The 12321-nt window shown below is 44.7% G+C and overlaps 1 pseudogene; it reads right to left on the bottom strand.

Moving 5' to 3' along the window:
• The window catches only part of LOC125541757, a 37845-nt pseudogene that overhangs the window by 12145 nt on the left and 13379 nt on the right, over positions 1 to 12321 (bottom strand).

Here is a 12321-nt window from a genome sequence, read left to right as displayed (position 1 = left end):
CCCCCTTTTCCCCTTTCCTATACCCGATTGCTGCGACCAGACATTGGAGCCCAGGAGCCAGACGCCACCGTCGACGACGACTACTACTACACTGGGGGTGCCTACTACTACGTGCAGCCTGCTGACGGCGACGAGGAGTAGTTTAGGAGGATCCCAGGCAGGAGGCCTGCGCCTCTTTCGATCCGTATCCCAGTTTATGCAAGCCTTCTTAAGGCATACTTGTTTATCTTATGTCTGTACTCAGATATTGTTGCTTCCACTGACTCGTCTATGATCGAGCTCTTGTATTCGAGCCCTCGAGGCCCCTGGCTTGTAATATGATGCTTGTATGACTTATTTTATTTGTAGAGTTGTGTTGTGATATCTTCCCGTGAGTCCCTGATCTTGATCGTACATGTTTGCGTGTAAGATTAGTGTACGATTGAATCGGGGGCGTCACAACAAGGGCGTGGCGGATACTCTGGATACAGCCGGGATGGTCAGAACGTCAATCGATACGGGCAGTGGGGAGATGATGGATATGATGCATATGGTGAGGGATTGCACCGTGGATCTTCGTCCGGTGGCGGCCGTGGATATAACCGATACAATGATAATGATGCTGGACAGTTTCAAGGTCCGCCCGGTAACTTCGTTGAAGGTGTCACAGGTCCTCGGGATCGCTACCGCGGTGGATATCGTCGTGGTGGGAGAGGGAGACGCCCACCACCGCCTCGACAATACCCACCGCCACCACCGCTTGCTATGGATATGGCTTCGGGGGAGGAACTCGAGCACGGAGCGGCTGAGGTGGGAGGTCCATCCACGCTACCGGCGGCGGCAGTTGACGCGGTTAGGGCTTTGGCAGCAGTGCAGATTCCGGTGTCTTCTGGAGGGACCAAAACTAAGGAAGGTGCGTCTGACAAAGGGTCGGAGAAAGCGGAGGGGGAAAAACTCTCTAAGTGGGCGATTAAGAAGAAAAAGTTGCCTTGCTATAGATGTGGTCAACAGGATCATTTTGTGGCAGAGTGTACGAATAAGCTTTGTGATTATTACCTCCGCTCCCAGCATGTGACTGGGGAATGCCCTCTTCTCTCCGGTCCTAAGCCTGGTATTAATATTTTTGGGGTCTGCTGTAAGGAGTTGATGTTCTTTGAGACACCGGAGGTGGATCCTCTACCGCAGATGGTTGAGAGCTCCTTCCCGGCAGTAATCAGAGTTACTAATGGACAGTTGACTGAGGCTCAGATCATGAGACAACTACGTGATTTAGTGCCAGGTAATTATCAGTGACATCTGGAGAAGTTAGAAGGTCAGACTTATAAGGTGGCTTTTCCCACTAAAGAGGATCAGATGCATTTTCTTAAATGGGGTTTATGCAGAGTTTCCAGCACAAACGTTGTGATTGCTTTTGACGAGTGGAAGCAGGACGAACCTGAGGGTACACCTTTGGAGAAGGTGTGGGTTCGTTTTTATGGCGTGCCACCTAAATTTGTAAAACATTTTCTGATTGCTTGGAGTTTGGGTGGTTTGATTGGTAAGACAGAAAAGGTGGACATGCCATCCACTCGAGCACAAAACGCTGCGAGGCTTTTGGTCAGTGTTGTGAGTGTTGAGCATATACCAGATGTGGTCAGATGGACACATGCTGGAGTCACTTATGTCTTAGAGCTTGAGATTGAGGATACTGCAGTTTCTGAGGAGGGAGATGGGACACAAGACATGGATACTACTGAGGGGGGCGGCGCACCCAGGAACCAAGAGAAGGGGTCCGATGACACACTGCCAGAGTCGGACAAGGGGCCTGTTACACAGTCTGATAAGGTAGACAGTTCTACCAAAGAGGCGCCCCCGTCCAACACTCCGATGAACACACTTCGTTTTGGATCCTTTGTACCGAGGTCTGCTCCTAGTCGGTTATGGAGCACCAGGGTCGAGGCAAACGACCCGATTGAGCTTGAGCTGCCACTAGTGCCGAGTCTAGTCAGTGATGTGACGACCACAGAGTCTTCTCCCGGTGCGAGGGTGGATTCTGTTGGGATGGCCGCAGATTTGGGAGACCTCGGGCAGGATGTTCACACCGAGGTACCACGGCCGGACCTTTCGTCGGTGGTTGGGGCGCCCGGCCAGGAGATCTATGGCGCGCCTCCTACTTCGCTGTCTCCGGTTGAGTTGGGGGTGAGATACGGGAAGGAGTCCCGTGTTGTAACCCCTCTGCAGTTTTGTTCCGAGCAGGATGGCCGAGGTACGATGAGTTCCACGGGTGATAAGGGGGATGAGATCTATGAGCAGGCGGCTCCACCGTCCTCTTCCCCCTTGTTACCCAAAGCGGCAGTTCACCCCACCACGCCCCTTCCTCCTTCACCGACGATACGGGAAGGGCGTGGGAGTCCTGACCGTACCCCGCGCGAGAGGACCACGGAGGAGCTCATCGCTTTTGGTGGGATTACGGATCCGGTGTCGGCTGGCAGGCGTGTCAGCAACCGGATCCAGGGACAACCCGATGCGGATGACTTTCAACTAGCGTGTGCCAAGAGGGCTGCCATGTTCGTCAGGCCGAGACTACTGCAGGTACGTCTTTTGATATAAGTTGTTCAATTTTACACTTCTCTGAGAATGAGTTAATTGATAAGGCAAACGACTTAGGCATTTCTTTGGGATCAAATGAAATCGAGGTCGTCAAATCCGTTAATGATCTTTTAGCCATGGAAGCGGAGAGGGCTTCTGAGATCATTCATAATCTAGCCTCTATCAAACCTATGAATGACAATGACATGAATAATTTAGGCATTAATGATCTTGCAAATATCTGTAATAATCTCTTGCCTAGTGTCGAGACCGAAGATGAGGAGGTTGAGAACACAGATACGGTAGAGCCTCTCCTGACGGAGGAGGCAGTGTCCGGCATTGATAATAATATTGTCCCACAGGGGGTTGGGGAGAAGCCCAAACGACCCTGGAAGTGGAAAATTTATCCTACTTCGGCGGTACGCAGAAGTGCTAGAGTTAAACTTAAGAAAAAAATTCCATGATGACTTATGAAAGGACTCTTTTGGAATAGCAGAGGTCTAGCAGACTTGGCTAAACAAAGATTCTTAGCAGAGACAACATTAGAGCATCACTTGGATTTTTTTGCACTCTTGGAAACGGGACGAGATAATTACACATCCCAATTCCTTCAATCCCTCTCCAGTGGTATCGATTTTGATTGGCACATTTTACCACCTAGAGGAAGATCCGGCGGGATTTTACTAGGAGTACGGTGTGAGACATTAGAGGTGCTTAATGTGGTGCACGGAGACTTTTCAGTTAAATTCAGGGTGAGATCAAAATTGGATGGATTCCGATGGTCACTAGTTGCGGTATATGGGGCAGCGCAACCTGAATTTAAACCTGATTTTCTTGCCGGTTTAGTGCGGATTTGTGGAGATGAAAATCTGCCACTACTAGTCGGGGGGGGGGGGGGGGGTTTAATATCATCCGGAGAAGGGAAGAAAAGAATAATGACAATTTCGATGGACGTTGGTCTATGATGTTTAACATGATTATCGAGAGCCTCAATTTGAGAGAAATTGAGCTTACCGGTAGACAGTTCACATGGGCCAATTCGTTACCTGTTCCGACTTATGAAAAGCTGGACAGGGTACTTGCTAGTGTGGAGTGGGAACAAAAGTATCCGTTGGTGTCGGTTCATGCGATGCAAAGAGCGATCTCGGATCATACACCACTCCTTTTAGATTCGGGAGAGGCTACCCATGTTGCAAACAAAAATTCTTTCTCCTTCGAACACAGTTGGTTTGAGCGAGAAGGATTTATGGAGATGATTGCACGCGAATGGGCTAAGCCGGTTACGGGAAGGACACATGTTGAGAGATGGCAAAATAAGATTAGACACCTACGACAATTTCTGAGAGGATGGGCCAGGAATGAAAGTGGGATTTATAAGCAGAAAAAAGAATACCTAACGCAACTCATCGAGGCACTCGATGTTAAGGCTGAAACCACTCTTCTTTCTGTGAACGAACATCGTACCAAGTCCGAGGCTGAGCAAGGCCTACGTGCTCTCCTCAGAGAGGAGGAACTCAAATGGGCTTTGCGCGCGAAAATGCTTAAGGTTGTAAAAGGGGACGACAACACACAATTTTTCCATATGGTTGCAAATGGTAAACATAGGAAGAAGAAAATCATACAGCTTGAACACGACGAGGGAACAATAGTGGGACATGAAAATTTGAAACATGTGTCTCTTTGGACCTCCCAATACTTCCACGGTGTCTCTTGATGAGTCTGTGATTGATGATATACCTCAATTACAGGCAGCGGAGAATGAAATTCTCTCTGCACCGTTTACTGAAAAAGAAGTTCTTTTGGCCATAACTCAAATGAAGCCGAATAAAGCACCGGGACCAGATGGGTTTCCAGCTGAATTCTATAAGAAATGTTGGCATATCATTAAAGATGATCTTATGCCTATGTTTCATGACTTTTTTGATGGCCATTTGGAGTTGTTTCACCTAAACTTTGGTACGATTACGTTATTACCAAAAAAGAATGAGGCAGTCCGGATAGAACAATTTCGACCCATTTGCCTACTGAATGTGAGTTTTAAAATCTTCACAAAGGTTGGAACCAATAGATTGACACAAATTGCTCACTCAGTGGTTCAACCTAGTCAGACAACATTCATGCCGGGACGACACATACTCGAGGGAGTAGTTGTCTTACATGAAACGCTTCATGAGATTCACTCGAAGAAACTAGATGGGGTTATACTAAAAGTGGATTTCGAGAAGGCTTATGATAAAGTAAAATGGCCTTTTCTTCAGCAGGCAATGCGCATGAAGGGTTTTAGTGAAACCTGGAGGCACCAAGTGGATACTCAAGTCCAGAATGGTAGTGTCAGTATTAAGGTGAACGATGACATTGGTCATTATTTCCAGACGCATAAGGGGTTGAGACAAGGGGATTCCATGTCACCCCTTCTGTTCAATATCGTGGCAGATATGTTGGCCGTCATTATTGGCAGGGCCAAGCAACATGGTCAGGTAGAGGGTCTGTCTAGTTCCTCATCTAGTTGATGGAGGAGTGTCCATTCTACAATATGCTGATGACACTATTCTTTCATGGAACATGACATGGCTAAGGCACGTAACATGAAACTTATCTTATGTCTCTTCGAGCAATTGTCTGGCTTAAAGATCAATTTCCATAAGAGCGAGGTGTTCTGTTTTGGGAAGGCCAAAGACGAGGAACATACTTACAGACAATTGTTTGGATGCGAATTAGGTGCTTTACCGTTCAGTTATTTGGGTATTCCGATTCATCACCGTAAATTATCCAATAAAGAATGGAAATGTATTGAAGAACGAATTGAAAAAAAACTCATCTGCTGGAAAGGCAAGTTGGTGTCATATGGAGGTCGATTAGTTGTGATCAACTCAGTACTAACTAGTATGCCAATGTTTTTACTTTCGTTCTTCGAAATTCCGAAAGGGGTCCGAAAGCGACTTGATTTCTTTAGATCTCGATTCTTTTGGCAGTCTGATGAGGCCAAGAGGAAATACCTTCTCGCGCGATGGGATATACTTTGTCGACCTAAAGACCAAGGGGGTCTCGGTATTGAGAACTTGGAAATTAAGAATAAATGCCTTATGAGCAAATGGTTGTACAGGTTAGGGACAGAGCCGGAGGGCATGTGGTCTCAAATTCTGTGCAATAAGTATTTGCACACGAAAACTCTAGCCCAGACTACCATCAGACCAACTGATTCACCTTCTGGAAGGGACTTATGAGAACGAAGGATATGTTCTTTCGTAGGGTCAAATTCTTGGTTGGCAATGGGATGTCAACAAGATTTTGGGAGGATACATGGTTAGGAGAGACACCTTTGGCCTTACAATATCCTACCCTTTACAATATTGTGCAACGTAAGGAAGATTACGTAGGTATCGTCCTTCAAACTATTCCCTTGAATATCCAGTTCAGACATACGTTAGTGGGTGCGAGATGGACAGCCTGGATGCACTTGGTTCGGAGGTTGATTCAAGTTCGACTCTTCGACGTGTCGGACTCTACACAATGAAAGTTAACTAAAAATGGGATACTTACGGTGAAATCCTTTTATACGGATTTGATTAATTCTGGCCCCCTCTCAAGGTCACTTCATATATGGAAGGTTAAGGTTCCATTGCGGATTAAATTTTTTATGTGGTTTGTCCACAAACAAGTAATACTCATGAAGGACAACTTACTTAAGAGGCGATGGGTAGGCAACTCGCGGTGTTGTTTTTGTGCTTAGGATAAGACAATACAACATTTATTTATTGAATGCCCACTTGCCAAGTTACTTTGGAGAACGATTCATATAGTTTTTAATATTAATCCCCCAGTAGATATTGCGTCTTTGTTTGGGACGTGGTTAGCTGGGGTTGAACAGATTACGGCAGCTCGTATTTGGATTGGAATATGTGCGTTACTATGGGCTATATGGAACTGCAGAAATGATATGATTTTTAACAGACAACACAACTTAACTTTTTTGCAGGTTATCTTCAGAGCTACAGCTTGGATTCGTACGTGGTCCTTACTCACTCCTATGAACTCCAGGGAGTCTTTGGTTACTGGGTGCAACCAATGGGAGATAGTGGCTCGGGCTATATTCAACCGGTTCGGATGACGTTCGCATAACAGGATAGACGGCTAGAGAGCTTGTCCTTATTATCACCGTATCGGTTGTTGTTAGGCCATTTCTATTTTTTCAGATTTATATGCTTCGCTTTTGCTCCGTTTGCGAGCTGTAAGACCTTTTGAGGATACGTTCTGGATTTTTAATAAAAGGGCCGCATGCATCGTCATGATGCAGAGGCCGGGGGTTTTACCTCCATTTCCAAAAAAAATGTGGTAAACAAAGAAAGACGTGCATACCTTCATAATGGGCATCTAGTCATTTGCGTTTGATGCTGCTCAGTTGCTGCTCAAGACATCTGGGGAGCTTCTTTATAGCAGGACAACCTTTAATTGCAAGCTCTTGGAGAAATCTGTATGCTTGTAGTTCATTCGGTAGGGATGCCAGGGTACTGCAGCTAACAAGCTGAAGGTCTTCCAGCGATGCGGGGTGCAGAGACTCCAGCGACTTCAACCCACTGGTCCTCCGAATGTCCAGTCTCTTGAGGGACGTGGGTAGACGGAGAATGCCTCCCAACATGCCAATTGAGGGACGCCCACACCAATCGCTTCTCCTGCAACTGTATAGCATGTGTAGGAGTTAAAAATTGAGGTAACGTGCACATAAAGCAGAGTTATTCAGCTAGAAAAGCACAGGCATACATCATTGTCAGGTTACACAGCTGAATTCTGCTTCCTGACCCTCCTGATTCACACATCTGGCACATAGATGGGTGTGCCTCATAAGTCGTGTGAATCAGATCAGAGAAAAGACAGACGAACAGGATTGGTAACTTATAAATTGACTGGAAGGGCAGACTGGATGCCATCAGTGTACAGCTTGCACCAGTTGGTTGGTGCGCTACCCCTCGATCTGAATGTGAGTAGAAAATTCAAACACCTCATGAAGTGTCATTTTGATATACTAAAGTGCATTTCAGCAGGAAAAGCACAGAATAAGTACTTGCATGTCCTTAAGAACTCTGACATTTTGGGTCTGCGCATACTATTATCAGAGATTAGGGGCACATATTTTCAGAATTAGCACAAATTAGGCAGCGCAACAACATATTTGTTACACTGATTAGCAGAGTCCTCATGCTAAGAAAATGTGGAACCATCATATTAATGGCTAGCTAGGATCATATTTGCAACCTGGGAACTTGGTACGCTCGGTCCAACACGCCTGGTGAAAGCATATTTCCTCTGATATGCACATATGAACTGATGTGACTGCTACAAAACAGAAGAGGCAGTGAGATATAAGGATGATTGGAGGCAGTGACTGAATCTGGATATTGCTCCAGTTCACCCAGCGGACAAACTTCATAGGAGCTCTATTCTCGGACATCGGAGAGAAACGAAACTTCCACGCAAAATTGCTTCAACTTCTCAGACATAGAGCGGCGTAGGCAAAAATTTGATGAGTCTTTTAAGTAACATCCACAGAAAGCACATAGTAGTAATTCTGCTAGCAAAGCACAAACGTACTCCCTCCGTTCCGATTTACTCGTCGTGGTTTTAGATCAAGATTTGAACTAAAACCACGACGAGTAAATCGGAACGGAGGGAGTATACATTAGGGTCTGTCAGTCTAGACAAGTGAATTCTGCTTCACTTCACGCAGCTGGGTGCAGATGGGCGCGCCCCTTAAATTCACGTGAATCGAATCGCACCCGACGAGACGAGGAGCTCGGAGACCTTCTCGTGGAGACCATCTGCGACTGAGAGGGATGTAAAACGGGAGGTCAGAAGAGGAAACATGAGAGGTTGGGGGTGGGAAGGGAAGGAGGGGAAGGGGAACGAGTGGTGGCGGCGGTGGAGGGGGCGAGATGGGGGCTTGGATGGCGAGCGGCGTAGCCGATGGGGCTCGGGAGAGCCTGCGCCGGCGAGCGGCCGTGGTCCGGCCGGCGAGGAGGACGAACAAGGGAGAGGAGGACGCAAGATCCGCGAAATGTGGGCTGGGCTTGTGGATTTGGTGGTCTCAGAAAAGAAAAAAAACTGCGGTTATGCTGGGCCTAATCACTCACTCCAGGCTCTGGGCCTCACTCACCTAAAACAAAGGCTGTGGGCCTCACTCACCTAAAAAAGCTGTGGGCCCCACTACCAGCGTCATCTGTCGTTCCCCTCATAGCCTAAAAAAAACTATCATTCCCCTTGTTCTCTCTCAAAAAAAATACTATCATTTCCCTCAAAGAGAAACGGCATCTACCCTTCTCGCCCCCAAGAGATGGAGGAACCCCGGGACCGTTGCATAGTTTGCATAGCATGTAGAATAGCTTCTCTCTCTTAGTTTTATGTGTCCTTAACGACAATGGCTGGACGGCGAAGGCGATGCCGCGTGGAGTCATGATGGTCTCTCGGCTCCATTTTTGTTCCGATTAGGCGTTCCCACATAACCTTGGAGAGCTAGCGGTGTTTTGGTTCCTCTAATTTCTATCGCATCAATATCAGTCTTTGGAATTGGGTCATGGGTCAACTAAAATGGGTTTGTCCTTCTTTCTTCTTACCGATCTTCTCCTCCTAGTTCATCGTGTCTCCTTATTCCTCAAGGTGTATCGGCTCTGCAAACATATTGTATCCACCTCATGTCCTCGCAACTAAAATATCAGCAACTTTCATCCTATCGCAGTAACAATATCTATTTTCAAGAACCTGCCATCCTTGAATTTAATACTGCCTCCGGTCCTTTTCAGTCTGCATATAAGTTTTATCTGAAGTCAAAGTATCTCTACTTTGACCAAACTATAGAAAAATGCATTAACATTCACAATGCCATATCATAGTGTTACATTCATTATGAAATGTAGTTTCATAGCATATATACTTGGTATTATAGATGTTGTTATTGTTTAATATAAATTTGATGAAACTTTATAAAGTTCGACTTGACACAATCTAATACGCGGAGTAAAAATGACCGGATGGGATACCAAGTTAATCGCCCGATGTCAAAATTAATTGCATGACCCGGTACAACTCTTCTGTTTACAGTTCACATAAATTGCATGACCCGGTATCACTTTACTGTGAAAGAACACCACCTTCAGCTCCTCATTTACAAACTTAGAACCCATTTGGACCACATAAATTTCACAATATGTTTGCTGCATTTCACATGAAACCATGATTTTGTACATAAAGAATTACACTGTTTCATCCTCATCACTACACAACATTAATTAGATCACCAGAATACCTCCCACTGCCCTTTTTTGGAAAAATACACAGAATACTGATTGACCTTAAAGAATGAAGGAAGCCATATGTTGCTGCATGAGCAGGAAAAGTAGCCTTCATTTAAAAAAGAAGCCGAAAGTACTAGAGTGAAAAATATTATAAGTACGGAAGCTGGATATCACCAGCAAGGTGGAGAAGTGGGAGAAAAATGGTCAAATGCGGTTATCAATCTTTTGATATGCAAGCAAGTAAGCGAGCGGGTGTTTGAGCTATCTTTGTGTGATCAGAACAGATCCATGTCCAATCATTAGTCTTAATATCATCTTCACAGTACTAGGGACTCCCGGATACTAAGAGCGCTTAATAATTTTATAATTAGGCGGAGACATGTTTCATTACCTGCAAATAAATGAGTATGCATGACGAGATTTTATTTCATTTTCTTTGCAACTTAAGCATATCTATTCTACCATAACTACAAGCACCAAACATCAGAGTGCCCACAAAGTGAAAACCGAAGGTTTAAACAAAACTGCTTTCAACCTTGAGTAAAAGGAATGTTTCTCTCTCCATGTACCACTCTCTACCGACTACTCCCTACACCAGGAAACTATGAAGCCAGCTGTGACGAGAGAAGCTTAGATGAGGGACTTGGATGTAAATTCATGTGGAGGAGAACGTGGTAGAGTCGATGATGCTGAGGACTAGTGTTGTCACTACCACATTCATTCAGACTTGGCGCATGACCATAAAATTCATTGTAACTAAGCAGTCATCGTGTAGGGATGTTTTCCCAAGAGCTACCAAGATCACCGCAGCTCTGAACTCCAGTACCATCACTGTAGTCTCCGTGAAATGGCAATCCAACTTCAAGTGGACAAGGCAAGACACGCCATTGCCAGTGATTTTCAGCTCATTTTCCCTCCACCCCTTTGACTCTTACGTTTTTGTTTTCCTCCAATATTTTAGATGGACTGAAGTTAAAGACGTAAACAAATCTGAACACATACCACACTCACTTTAACATCCTGGGGCAGTATATATATAGGACTTCTATGCATCTCTAATCTATTCAGCACTTCTTATGAAGCAAATATATCATGAGCGTGTGATTTATCATTCAAGAATCGTTCATCATGACATTTTTAGCATGTGAGTTGACTGCAGAATGGTGTGACCGTACCATTCTACTTGCATGTCTAGTTTCCCATATCTTGCCGAAAACGAAGTGAAGGGAAATATCGTGTGTGGTTGGAGGGAACTCACGTCAAATGAGTGAGAGATGTCCATAAATGAGTGGGTGGTGGAACGACAATAGCCTTTTCAAACAATAACCTTCATGTAGTCAAAGAACTTATTATGCATGTTACACTAGTTTCAGTTATACTTACTATCACTTGGCGCCAAATAAAAACATAGTTCTCCAAAACCATTGCATCATGTAAGAATTGTGTGAAATGGTAATTGATACGATTTAAATTTTCGGGTCCCTTTATTGATCAGCGTATCATAGCGAAGAAACCTAGAAGAAAACATTGGAGAAAGTGAGGCATAAAATGGGAAATTATTAATAGTAAGTGACTGTTGATGTACTAATGCACACCAGTTCTGAATAAATAGATGGACTTTTTCTTCTTTCTGCTCTTCAATATTTTCTTCTTCTGGAAGAGGCTAGCAGTCTTAACATCATGCTGGTCTGAGGGAAAAAAGGCATTTACTCTATTTGTTACATGATTTTTTGTAAATAAAAATAGCAAATGAGCCTACTGCAGCAGGAATCCAGATTCTTATTCTGAATATTGTCATCGAGAGAAACAAAAGGCTTGTTTTTGTGACAATAATTTATTCAATGAAAAGAGTACATGAGGCCCGGGTGGAGTAATATAAGTTAATTTGTCACGGATAGGGACTCTTGGATGTCAAAAACACCGTTAGAGTTAGAGTCATCGGGGAAAAACACTTGAGAGTGCTTACCACAGTTATAATTAGGATGAGACGTCTTTTATTACCAGCATTGAGTTATCTATTTTCTTCCAACTAAATATCTACTCTCCATAACTGCAGCTTCAAACAACAGAGTGCACATAGAATTAGAAGTAGAAGGGCCCATGCGTAATTCATGCCTTTCAAATGTTCATATAGAAAATATCCGTTCTGTCATGGATTTGCGCCTGCATAAATTATTTAAGAAAAATTACGATGATTGCGGTTGTCAAATTGTGATGTCCAAGTGAATGAGAAGAAGAGAGTAAGAGGGTGAGATGGAGAACAGAGTAGGTGAGAGTTGAGGCAATTCTCATTTCGTCAATAAGTAACGGAGTATGTGAGATTCACGTGCCCCTGGTAAACACACACACTCTTACAAGTGAGACCCTCGAGTCCAAAAACTCAGTGCACTAGATGATCTTCTTACGGATCATTCCTATGTTGTCTCTTTCTAGCTGTTAGGCCCTTCGTCATCGGTATCCTAGTACTCCTCTGCTCCTTATTCCCCTGGAC

This window comes from Triticum urartu, chromosome 1 (assembly GCF_003073215.2).
Source record: "Triticum urartu cultivar G1812 chromosome 1, Tu2.1, whole genome shotgun sequence".
NCBI classification, from domain to species: Eukaryota; Viridiplantae; Streptophyta; class Magnoliopsida; order Poales; family Poaceae; genus Triticum; species Triticum urartu.
The sequence above is the reverse complement of the archived record's forward strand: the minus strand, read 5'-3'. Positions and strand labels throughout refer to the sequence as shown.